The following is a 12,037-nucleotide window of genomic DNA, read 5'->3' on the forward strand; positions in this document are numbered from 1 at the left end:
AACCCATTTATTCCAAACTATAGCCCCTATCACATATCTCACGTTTTTATCTTTTCATTTCTACATTGTGTCTCAGCCAGGTCGCTAAATGCCAACTCCCGGTCTGAGAGCCCACATGCTTCCCTGGAACACACACTGATGCCTGCTTGTCTGTGGAAAAGCATGAGACTTGGTTGGAAAGTTTGTAAGGAGGACATTCCGAAAAAAGGGAAGTGTGCAGAAGGCCACCCACCCTGTTTATCAGAATTCCGATTAGGGGGTGCCAAAGGCGGCACCCCTAATTATTCCTTGACCTTTTCCAACCAAGTCTGTGCACATGCAGACCCCCAGGTGTTTACTGGAATCCTTATGCTTAATCTTTGGGTGTCCTTGCTTAAAGGACACTACAAACACATGTGTCTTCCCAAGATTACTTACCCTACTGATTGTATCTTAAAGATAAACTTTATCTCAAACTGCTGTTACAATAAAAGCCTAATGAGGCAGGCGATTGAGGCTGTCTGGTTCCTTTAGCCAAGCAGTCCCTTAGCCCTCTCTTTCACAGCAAACGTTGTGTCGGAGAGTAATCCATTCATCTGTCGCTCAGGGTCTGCTGGTCAGGCCCCGCACTTGTCTACCAGCCACAGTAGTGCATGGAACCATGGGAGGGAGGATGGTGGAAGCCCACCCATGTCCAAGAAAATGTTGCTTAATAAAAAACAATTGTGGAATCTTTCTCTGACACTTGTCCATAATTGTGATAATTTACTACAATATCACAAAGTCTAAAAGCCACTCTAAAGAGGAACATTGCTTAGCATGGCCAGTGTGGCTCAGTGGTTGAGTGTTGACCTATGAACCAGGAGGTCACGGTTCAATTCCTGGTCAGGACACATGCCTGGGTTTCGGGGTCAATCTCCAGTGTGCGGTGTGCAAGAGGCAGCTGGTCAATGATTCTCTCTTATCACTGACGTTTCTCTCTCTCTTCCTCTCCCTTCCTCTCTGAAATCAATATATATGTATTTTTTTAAAAAAGAGGAACATTGTTTTCTTAAGACTCTGGACTGAGACCAGCATCTGCCTGTCATTGTTATCTGGTACTTGCCCTGTGAGTTATTAGAAGGTCATATACTTACATACAACAGCAAAGCAATAACTTGAATCATAGTATGGGAAAATCCTAGAGTATCAGCTGTGTATAATCTGGAAAATTATGGGCACATGGTTTGGTCAAAGAGTGAAATCTGGCATAGCACAAGAGTCTGCTTTGAGCTCTTGGTTCTTCCTGCTTCTTCCAGCTTTCTCTTTGACCTGTGATTCTCGGAGAAGCCATTCCACAAATATTAACTGAGTGCCACTATGTGCCAAGCTGCTCCTTCTGGCACAGCCCTTGGGTTAATGGCAAGACTGCCTCCTCCTTATGGTTCTCCAACACCCTCAAGCTGGTTCTCTGGATACAATGACCAGAGGCTCCTCAAACCAGATGGACTGATTTAATCCTTTCTTGAGCTAAGCTTGCCTATCTTCACATCTGAGTGTAGAAAGCACCATTCCCATGGACTGTGAACCCCAAATTTGTATTTCATAAGCACTTTTATTTGAATGAACGAGATGTACTCTATGGTCAAACAGGAGAATGGAAAATGCATGCTGTGATGGACATATGTTCTTCCCCAAGCATCACTTCCTTAGGGGATCAGTCATTCTCATTCCCTAGTTATTCCAAAACTACACAGTTCTAGAGAGAGGCAAGATACTCCCCCCAGCTTTAGGGCAAAATTCAGCTCACATGATTTATTGAGGTGTGCCCTCAGGAGAAAGAAAATGAAAGAAGCAGGAAATGGTAGGAAAGAAGAGTGTGGTCACAGCTTTGTATCTGGCTTCAGCCTGATCCCACAGGGGAACTCAGCACCGTAAATAGCACCAAAATAAATTAGCCTTCCTTGAGGTAAAGTGGCTGGTTTTTGTTCCCCCTTGGCTAAAAGCTGTAGGGAGGTACAGAGGGATCTTCCATCCACCAAGAGCAATTTTCTAGAGAAGGGCAGGCATCTGTGAGCCACTACAACCCAATACAGCAGCTGGGAAAATGGATACACTGGTATGTAAAAGGATTTGGGCCAGGTACCAACAGCATCCATTAGAACCACTGTATTAGTCAGTTCTGGTTTTCATAGCAAGATACTATAGACCAGTGGTTCTCAACCTTCCTAATGCTGCGACCCTTTAATACAGTTCCTCATGTTGTGCTGACCCCCAACCATAAAATTATTTTCGTTGCTACTTCATAACTGTAATTTTGCTACTGTTATGAATCATAATGTAAATATCTGATATGCAGGATGTATTTAGGCGACCCCTGTGAAAGGGTCGTTCGACCCCCAAAGGGATTGTGACCCACAGGTTGAGAACCGCTGCTAGACTGAGTAGCTTGAATTTATTTTCTCATGTTTCTGAAGGCTGGAAATCGGAGGTCAAGGTGCCAGTGTGGCTGCGTTCTTGTGAGGGCTTTCTGGCTGCCTTCTTGCTGTGTGTTCACATGGGGTGGGTGAGGTGGGAAAGGGTAGACAGCAAGCCTTCTGGTATCTCCTCCTATAAGAACACTAATTCCACCATGACAGCCCCACCCTCATAACCTCATCTAAACCTAACTGCCTCCCAAAGGCCCTTCTACAAATATTAGCAAATTGGGGGATAGGGCTTTTACATATTAATTTTAGGGGGATACAATTCAATCCATAGAAGCTAGCATTTTGCAAACAGGAAAAAGAAACAACTGTTAGCCAGATTTGTTCAATTTCCCTTGCACCTAAGTTCTGGAATCCCATTTATTGACTGATGCAGAAGAGACAAGTTAAACCCCTACTAGCTGAGCCAGGCCTAGGATATCCCAACAGTCTCATTTTTCTCAACCTCAGCAGGTAGTGCTTCTCACCCTGGGAAAGTGAGGCTGTAATTGTTTGCAAGCAACAGTCATTGGTAAGTATCTGTAGGTGACAGCAGAGGCATCTGTGTGCGATCCTATCCAGCTCAGACTTTGAAGCTCAGGAGCAGAGCCATTAACATTCTCTTCAGCCACAGACAGTTCTCTTCAGCACTTGTTAGTCTCATTTTTCTTCCCTCCGGATCTTTGCATTGAGAGCAGCAGCTTCCTTGTTCCTAGAACCTTTTTTTCTCTTCAAAAAGCTCTGGGCTCCTGGCAGGCCTGTGGACAAAAGACTTGCCAGAAACCTCTGGGCTCCCAATGAAGAACAAACTGTGCTGCCTGCTCTACAGCTAACTCAAGAACCCCTAACTCCCTTCACTTTAGGAGCAAAGGACCAGCTAGGGAGCCACCTTCTTTCTGGCTTCCTGGGCAGTCTGCAGTGGTAGGCCTTGGGTTATAGAGGCTATCCTGCTGAGTCCCCCAATCCACCCCTACTCTGAATTTGGGTTATTTAGATAAAGGAAGCCAGAGGAGGGTTGGGAGGGGAGGGAAAGTCATAGGCCCTGCCCTCAGAGTAGTAATCCATCCACTGCCCATCCTCCTTATTAATTTTTTACATTTTTATTGATTTTTAGAGAGAGAAGAAGGGAGAGGGAGGGAGGGGGGAGGGACAGAGGGAGGGAGGGAGGGAGAGAGAGAGAGATCTGACCAGCTACCTCCTGCACATCCCCTACCAGGGATCAAGCCATAACCTGGGCATGTGTTCTAACCCAGAATCAAACCGGCAACCTTGCAGTGCACAGGACAATGCCCAACCAACTGAGTAACACCAGCCAGGGCCCATCCTCCATTGAGAAGCCCCTTTACATTCTTATGGGATAAAGTGGGGAGGACTCTCCATTTCACAGAATGCCTGTAGGCCTGAGAGAGGTAAAAGAGAGTTCTCAATGGGAGCGCCATTCATACCTCCATTATTTATTAAGAACTGCCATATATCCAGCTACTTCTTAGAAAATAGAAAGAAGTAATCTCAGGGAAGCTTAAATTCTACTACTGGCCCCAAAGTAAAGTTCTTAAGCAATCTACAGATTTTAGTAACAAAGACCCCAGTGCCTGGAATTTAGAGAAGAGTGAGTTAGGCAGATGGTAATTTGGCTTCATTGTCCAAACTTTCCTCTTAAGATTGCCCTTTCCCATTAAGAGCCACTGGTTGTATTCCTGTGTCTTCCCTAAGGTTTTTCAGGGGTGAGGAGATGGTGCCATATTCCCCCACTACTCAGGACTTGATTCTGTCATCTCTATATCTTCCCTTCTCTTATGCCCTACAGTTATCTCAGACATACAAGCACTCATTCCTTATAATTGCTTCTGCAGCAATTCCAGAGAGGCACATGAAAACGACTTTCCCAGGATCATATTTTACCAAACTTCCCTGCAGACAGGACAACAGTGCTGGCCACAAGGTGCAATCATTTGTATTCATTCCCTTGTCCCCTCTGGCCACAGGCTGGGCCCAGCATCACCCAGCATACAGCCCAGGTGGGCCCAGAGGCACACAGAGAAGGACTGCTACTCCATCTGCTGGCTTGACAGCAGCTCCGGGGTGCAGCCTTTGAATTCCTTACAAGGCAGGCTCTGGCTCTGAACCAGGAGACCAGCATGCTTTTCATCATGATAGAGTAGATATTCTGCCATTTTGTCAAAAGTGATGACATCTACCCCCTCCTACCTACAACTCACAGACACAGACACAAATACATCTAGAAAACACAGAACCAAGGATTATTGGTTTAATAGGAGCTGGCTCTGCTCTGAACAAGCATTGCTTTAGTGCTATAATAGGGACCTGTATATAACAAGAAAACAGCTCCAAACCAGGGCAGGGGTAGGAGGGGTTAGGATGGGTTTTAGAAAAACACTGATGACCAGGGTATTTTCTTTTCTTCTTTCCATTAAGCCCTTCATCTCTACTTCCCTTCTTTATGATAAATTATTCCTCTGCAGATTATTTAACTATTCCCCAGGGCCTGTTGTCCATCCTGAGTCATTTTATGCTCACAATTTCTTATTTCTCTGTCCTTACTGAGGCAAAGAAAGGATGGGGTTCCATTTTATAGATGAGGACAAGTAAACTTCCTAAACAGAAGAGAGATGGAGAAAATGACATTACCTACCCTTACTCAGAAATAAATTACTTGTTTCCTAAAATACATGTTTAACTATAGTAACTACTTACTCTATTTAGAAGCTGACAGGCTTCACTGTGTAGTATCCATGTCATACCAAAGGGAGGTGCCAACAAATATGTAAATTTTCATAGAAATCTGCCCTAGCCAGTAATGCTCAATGGATAGAGTGTCGGCCTTTGGACCAAAGGGTCCTGGGTTCGATTCCAGTCAAGGGCATGTACCTTGGTTGCAGGCTCTTGCCCAGCCCAGGCCCTGGTCAGGGCTCATGCAGGAGGCAACCAATTGATGTGTTTCTCTCATATCAATGTTTCTCTCTGTCTTTCCCTCTCCCACTTTCCCTAAAAATCAATGGAAAAATATCCTCGGGTGAGGATTAACAACAACAACAAAAATTTTCATAGAAATCAGTTGAAAAACAATTATAAAACTCTAAAACCTTCACCCCATATCGAGGGGGAAAAGAAGCTGGTGGATATTAAGAGAAAGGTTTTCGAAAGGTTTTATTGGGCTAGAAGTGTTGATGTGCTGTGGGTACCCCCTCCAAAAAGGGGGGGGGTACCTGCATTTTACCACAAGCCTAATGAGAAGGGCTTCAAGGGGTCTCCTGAAGTTAGAGGGGCAGACTGAATTGATTTCTGACTCCAGCTCAAGAAATTTAGGGATCACTGTATGGGCTAGCAGCTGCTTTGCAATACTAGAATCTGCCCATAGTCTCAGAGGTTGTGTGAGCAAAGACCTGTTTCTCATGGAGAAACTGAAAATAGACTGTTGCATTACGAGGGGTTATTGAGGAAGAAAGCAGCTGACAGAGGAGAGTTTACTTGTACAGGTCAAGTGTGTGTGTGTGTGTGTGTGTGTGCGTGTGTGTGTGGTGTGTGTAAGGTAGTACAGATTTCTGAAGAACCCACAAAAGTGCCCCAGGAGAAAACCAGTACATGAATGAACAGCAGGAGAAATGCATGATTGAGAGGGGAAGCAGAGTCGGCCAATCAATGAATGTTTACTGAACAGCTATTAGGTGTCAGGCATAGGACTAGGTTCTAGCAATAAAATATTGAACAGAACAGACAGAGTCCCTGCACATGTGGAGCTTTCAAAATGCTGGGAAGATAAACACTAAACAAAATTTTACTAAAAAGTAGTTTAACTAATACAAATGCACAACATACTATGCAAGGTAATATGCAGGACTATTTTAGATATTAAAAATCTAATCTAGTCTGGGGGTTAGAGAAGCTTGCCTAACACAAGTGACGTTAAAACTGGGACCTGAAATAGGGTTAGACAAATGACTGGTGGGGAGTACAGTGATCCAGGGAGAAGAAAGGGCATATGGAAAGTCAGAAGCAACACATTCAAGGAACTGAAAGAAGGCTGCGTGGCTGGAGTGTATCTACCTATAATGCAGGAAAGAGGCCAAGCTGAGAAGGCTAAAGGGATCAGCAGGAAGTGGGGGATTTTAAATGTTAATTAAGAACAAAGCAAGTGAAAATTGTAGGACTGAAGGAACTTAAAGGCCTCAGTCCAGCTACCCAGATGATACTGAAATCCTCTCTGCCTGTTTCCTATCACTGGATCCACATGAATGGAGGCCAGATAGGGCTTGGCATGGGGTCACAGGAGGCTGGTGTAAGGGAGCAAGGGAAGTACCATGGAGCCCCAGGGGCTTCTCCATCCCCAGAGTATGAGTTAGAACTTTCTGACTAATCAGCCTGCTTATTTGTGTGAAGACACCCTAATAGAAGTGGCCAAGGAGGTGCAGATGGCAACCATAGCTTGGTGGGAGGATAATTACTCTGAGCAGGTATCAGAAAGGTTGGTTTGTTTAAGAGGGACCATTCAATCTGCAGCCGACACTCTATCTACTGAGCCAAACCAGCTAGAGCTAGTTTTTATTTCTTTTTATTTCTTGATAAGAGACGAGAGAGAGAGAGAGAGAGAGAGAGAGATTTATTGAATTGTTGTTCCATTATTTATGCATTCATTGCTGACCTGGGATTGAACCCACAACCTTGGTTTATTGGGATGACGTTCTAACCAACTGAATTACCTGACCAGGGTGGCCCCTATGATCTTTAACCAAGGATAGGCTATCCACATGATGAACACAGGAGAGGTAGCTATTCACATATTCACACCAAAAGGACCTCTGTGGTCCGCCAAAGAGAAGTCACATGTTATCCATGAGTCATATGGCCCTCTGCTGGAGACTACACAAAGGGATACAGACACTTAACTACTCTTGGAGTACCTAACAGCCTCAGGAAAAACTTTATTTTTCTCTTTAAAGATCTTACCAAAATCACTCTTATGTTTTTCTTGAAATATCCTTAGCCTTCTTCATTTTCACCAAATGCAGCTCTCAGGGAAGACAATTCAGTTTAATATTCACATTCCAGCAGTCTGGATAAAGCCCGGGAACTTAAAGGGGCACAAAATACTACACAGCTTTCTGTCCCGAGCATCACTTCTCTTCAGGCCCTACGCTTTCCCCTTCTTTGGTACCAAAGACATAGGCAGTGTGAAAGAGGGCTAAGTTTGCCTACTATTCATGTAAAATAATGGCACAAGAAGAAAATCCCCCCAAAACTTCAAAGGGTTTTTTCCTAATAATGTGCCTCAAGATTTACTGAAACATCTAAATCTCATTTTCAGCCCATTAAAGTCTGGAATGCAAATGTACAGGTTATGTATTTTGTGATGGATTTCTGATAGAATTCAGGGGTTAGGGAAGAAAAATTTTGATAGATTATTTGAGGGTGAAATAGGGTCCTAGAAAACTGACTTTAACTAAAAAGAGAAAGGTAATTTAGTTTAACTCTTCAAATAAAAAGTACATTTGATTTTTTAAAATTGATTTGAGAGAGAGAGAAAGGGAGAGGGAGAGAGAGCGTGAGAGAGCAAGAGCGAGAAGGAGGGCGAGAGCGAGAGAGAGAGAGAGAGAGAAACATCAATTTGTTGTTCCACCCATCCTTGGTGTACCAGGGTGACACTCTAATCAAAGAGCTACCAGGCCAGGGCAAGTGCATCTGATTTTGAAAAACAATCACTGAGACTCCCATTTTTGTGTTTAACTACCACCTTGATATTGGTCTGCCTCAGAAGACAGCATGATTCTGGGCTACCTTAGCATGAATGATTTATGACATTCATGAACTTGGCAACCACATCAGCTTTTCTAAGCCTGGCACCCAACACCACCTGCATGTTAAGTGAAGATTTATGATTTATAAAACTCAATTCATTATGCAAAGGCACATGAATTGTCTTATATGTGCAGTCTATAACTCCCAAGACAGATAAGGAGACAGCTATGTCACAGAATTTATGATGGCTCCTTGCTAAAGCTGAAGTTGTAGAGAAAAACAAGAGAACTAACTGACCCTTTAGAGAAAAATAGCTTTAGCTAATCGTTACACCCAAAATGATAAACCAGCTATCACATACCACTATATCTTATAGTGGCTATCGGTGAAAGTCACTTTAATCACATTACTGAACTATGTCTACATTTTGAACGTGGCAATAATAGAACTTAAGTGACTCTTTGGAAATATCAAGTACTCTGTCAGTTTAATTTTCCCCCCAGTTTGGTGTCTGAGACCTCTTGCTGAGATTTCTTATAGACCCAAAGACATGGAAAGATAATTCAATACCTTGGTGTGCCCAATGGCTTCCTGCGTGCACTCTTAAAGTAGAAAAGGAAATGCTGGTTTCAATTCTGAAATGCAGCTTGTTTTCAGAGATATTTTAGAAATGCAGCAAATCTCTCCGCATACCCTGCAAAAAAAAATAGAAGATTCAGTGGAATAAACTTATGAATCTCAAGAAAGAATGAGATTATATAGACAGCCATTAAAAATGACAAGTATATGGGACCAGGTTGACAAGCAGATATCTTTAAACAAGATAATGCTAAGCATAAAAAGCAGAACACAAAAATCGTAAGCACACATGCCAACTGGAAAAAGGCAAAGTGACAGAAAGAAATGTTTCCAGCCTAGAGATTTTCAATAGTATAAAGTTTAGTGAAAAACAATAAAATTCTAAGTAACTTATTTTCACATATCCCTATCAATCAGGAAATAGCCACATATACATGACTACTAACGGCCCTGATTCCAAGAAGTACCCTGTCCCTCTCTCGTCTGCAGAGCTCTCTAAACAGCATTCCACCCTCCCTGTGCCATACACATCCTGGTACAGCAGCCTGGGGCAGAGCAGACTTCCTTCTGGGAAGCCATGCAAAGCTGCCGAGGGCACACATAGCCTCTGTGGAGTCACCTTTGCACTTTGCCATGCTCAGAAACAGTTCACAATTCTATGATGGAAGACACATGTTCATTAGACCTATGGCAGCTATCATGCTCACACATTCCCCCTTTCCTCTGGAGGGTTCACAGGGCTCCTTCCAAGTAAGTTGCTTGCTTACCATCATGTAATAGAGACTCACACAGTCATTAACTGCTAGTTAAATAAAACAAGAAATTAGCACTTAAACCAAAGGCCTATGAGCTGATCCTTGAGACACCTTGGCACTTTCCTTACTCTTCCCAATAAAGGAAACTCTATAGGGATGGTGTAATTTAAGCTACACAGAAAAGTAGCAAGGAAAGTGCAAGCAGCCCAAGGGATACACTGAGGTACAGGAAGGAAACACTGAAATGTATTCATTTTTATCTTTCCCATTTTAAAAAAATATATATTTTTATTGATTTTAGAGAGGAAGGAAGAGGGAGAGAGAGTTAGAAACATCAATGATGAGAAAGAATTACTGATCGGCTGCCTCCTGCACACCCCCCACTGGGGATCGAGCCCGCAACCCGGGCATGTGCCCTTGACCGGAATCAAACCTGGGACCCTTCAGTCCACAGGCCGACACTCTATCCATTGAGCCAAACCGGCTAGGGCTATCTTTTCCATTTTTATTGTCTATTTTTATATCTATATATATAAAAGCCTAAGCGACCGGTCGATCGGTAGCTGTGACGCACACTGACCACCAAGGGGTAGATGTTCAACTGCAGGAGCTTCCCCCTGGTGAACAGTGTGCTCCCACAGCCAGCCAACCTCCCATGGTCCCTCCCCCCGGCTGGCCAGCCCTGATTGCCTGCTAGGCCAAGGGACCCCACCAGTGCACGAATTCGTGCACCAGGCCTCTAGTATGTTTAATAATACTAGTACTACATATATATACAATTCACCCTTGAACACACAGGTTTGAACCGTGTGGGTCCACCAATACACGTTTTGTGTTTGTTTGTTTTTCAATAAATACTGTAAACATATTTTTTCTTATGCTTTTCTCTTTTAAATTGACTTTATTGGGGTTACATCTATAATAATAAAAGCATAATATGCTAATTAGACCGGACGTCCTTCTGGACAAAGCCAGTGCCAGAGGGAAGCCAGTGTTGGCAGCTGGGGGAAGGAAGGCCTACTCTTGCATGAATTTCGTGCATCGGGCCTCTAGTAAATAAAATTATATAGTTTTAAGGTGTAGAGTTCTATAATATATCATATTATATTGTGTGTTCACCACCCCAACTCATGTCTTTCCACCACCTTATGATTTTCTTAATATTTTCTTTTCTCTAGCTTACTTTATTGTAAGAATACAGTATATAATACATATTCATAAAGCTTCTAGTCAACAATAGGCTATTAGCAATTAAGTTTCTGGGGAGTCAAAAATTTTACGTGGATTTATGTTTGGGGTGTTTCTATGTAAGGTGTGATCCTAACTCCCATCCACTCCTATCAGAATCCTCTGTGGAAGTTGTTAAACATGCAGATTCCTTGACCTACTTCAGATCTACAGGATCTGAATCTCCAGGAGTGGAATAATTTAAGGAGCCTCCTAGTCTGATACTATTGGAGTTTGGGAACTACTGCAAAAGAAGAATTAGAGAAGCAGACATAAAGAAGATGAGCTATGGAAAGGTGCAGACAGAAAAATCAGAAGCCCAATTCTGAGGGGAAGACCAATAACTGGCAGCTACAAGCAGGTCCTCCTGGAGCCTAAGGAGGAGCCATCCTCCTTGTTCTTCCAGAACTCTGGCTCCAAAGGTATTGAGACAATGCCTGTACTTCCCTAATTAGCCCTCATTTAAATCCTCATCACCTAAGGAAACTTGGGTACTTCCTATCCTGATGTTTAAGGAGCCAATAGTCCCTCACATAGAGACAGCATGTAATCCAAGGGAACTGAAAAGACAACAGACATAATTTCACTAATCATGTACCTTAAGGAGTAAGAATGAGGTAGGAAGAAAGGAACATATGGCTAAAGTTGTCTGTAAACATTTTTAAAAGTTCCTGTGTAGCCCACCTGGCATGGCTCAGTGGTTGAGTGTCAACCTATGAATCAGAAGGTCATGGTTCGATTCCCTGTCAGAGCACATGCCTAGGTTGCAGGCTAAATCCCCAGTATGGGACATCCCCAGTGTGGGACAAGCAGGAGGCAGCTGATCAATGATTCTCTCTCATCATTGGTGTTTCTATATCTCTCTCCTTCACCCTTCCTCTCTAAAATCAATAAAAAAATATTTTTAAAAATAATAAAAAGGTTCCGGTACTGATTGAACATTTAATCTGAAATCACATGGGTGATTTCTAAAAAGCATACCAAATAAAAAAGTCTGTAGAGCAGAAGCTAACACTGTCTGTGTAACCTTGGACAAAATCATTTATTTTCTCTGCTCCTCATCTCTATATATAAAAGCCTAAGTGACCGTTAGGACTACCGGAACAACCAGTTGACCAGTCACTATGACGCACACTGACCACCAGGGGGCAGACACTCAATGCAGGAGCTGCCCCCTGGTGGTCAGTGTGCTCTCAGAGTCAACCTCCTCCAGCCAACTTCCCGTGGCCCCTTCCCCCCCAGGCTCTCCCCGCAGCATGCCAACCTCCCACAGCCCCGATTAGGACTGGGCGAGATGCC

The 12,037-nt window shown here is 43.3% G+C and overlaps 1 long non-coding RNA gene across 2 annotated transcripts in view; it reads right to left on the reverse strand.

Annotated features, from left to right (window-relative positions):
- The window catches only part of LOC106696760, a 38,618-nt gene that overhangs the window by 19,584 nt on the left and 6,997 nt on the right, over nt 1-12,037 (reverse strand). For both annotated transcript variants that reach the window (XR_001347717.2, XR_002828660.1), the window contains exon 2: nt 8,748-8,871. This is a non-coding gene — a long non-coding RNA (uncharacterized LOC106696760). The remainder of the gene's footprint in view (nt 1-8,747; nt 8,872-12,037) is intronic.

The sequence above is a fragment of the Myotis lucifugus genome, unplaced genomic scaffold, assembly GCF_000147115.1.
Source record: "Myotis lucifugus unplaced genomic scaffold, Myoluc2.0 scaffold_28, whole genome shotgun sequence".
NCBI lineage: Eukaryota > Metazoa > Chordata > Mammalia > Chiroptera > Vespertilionidae > Myotis > Myotis lucifugus.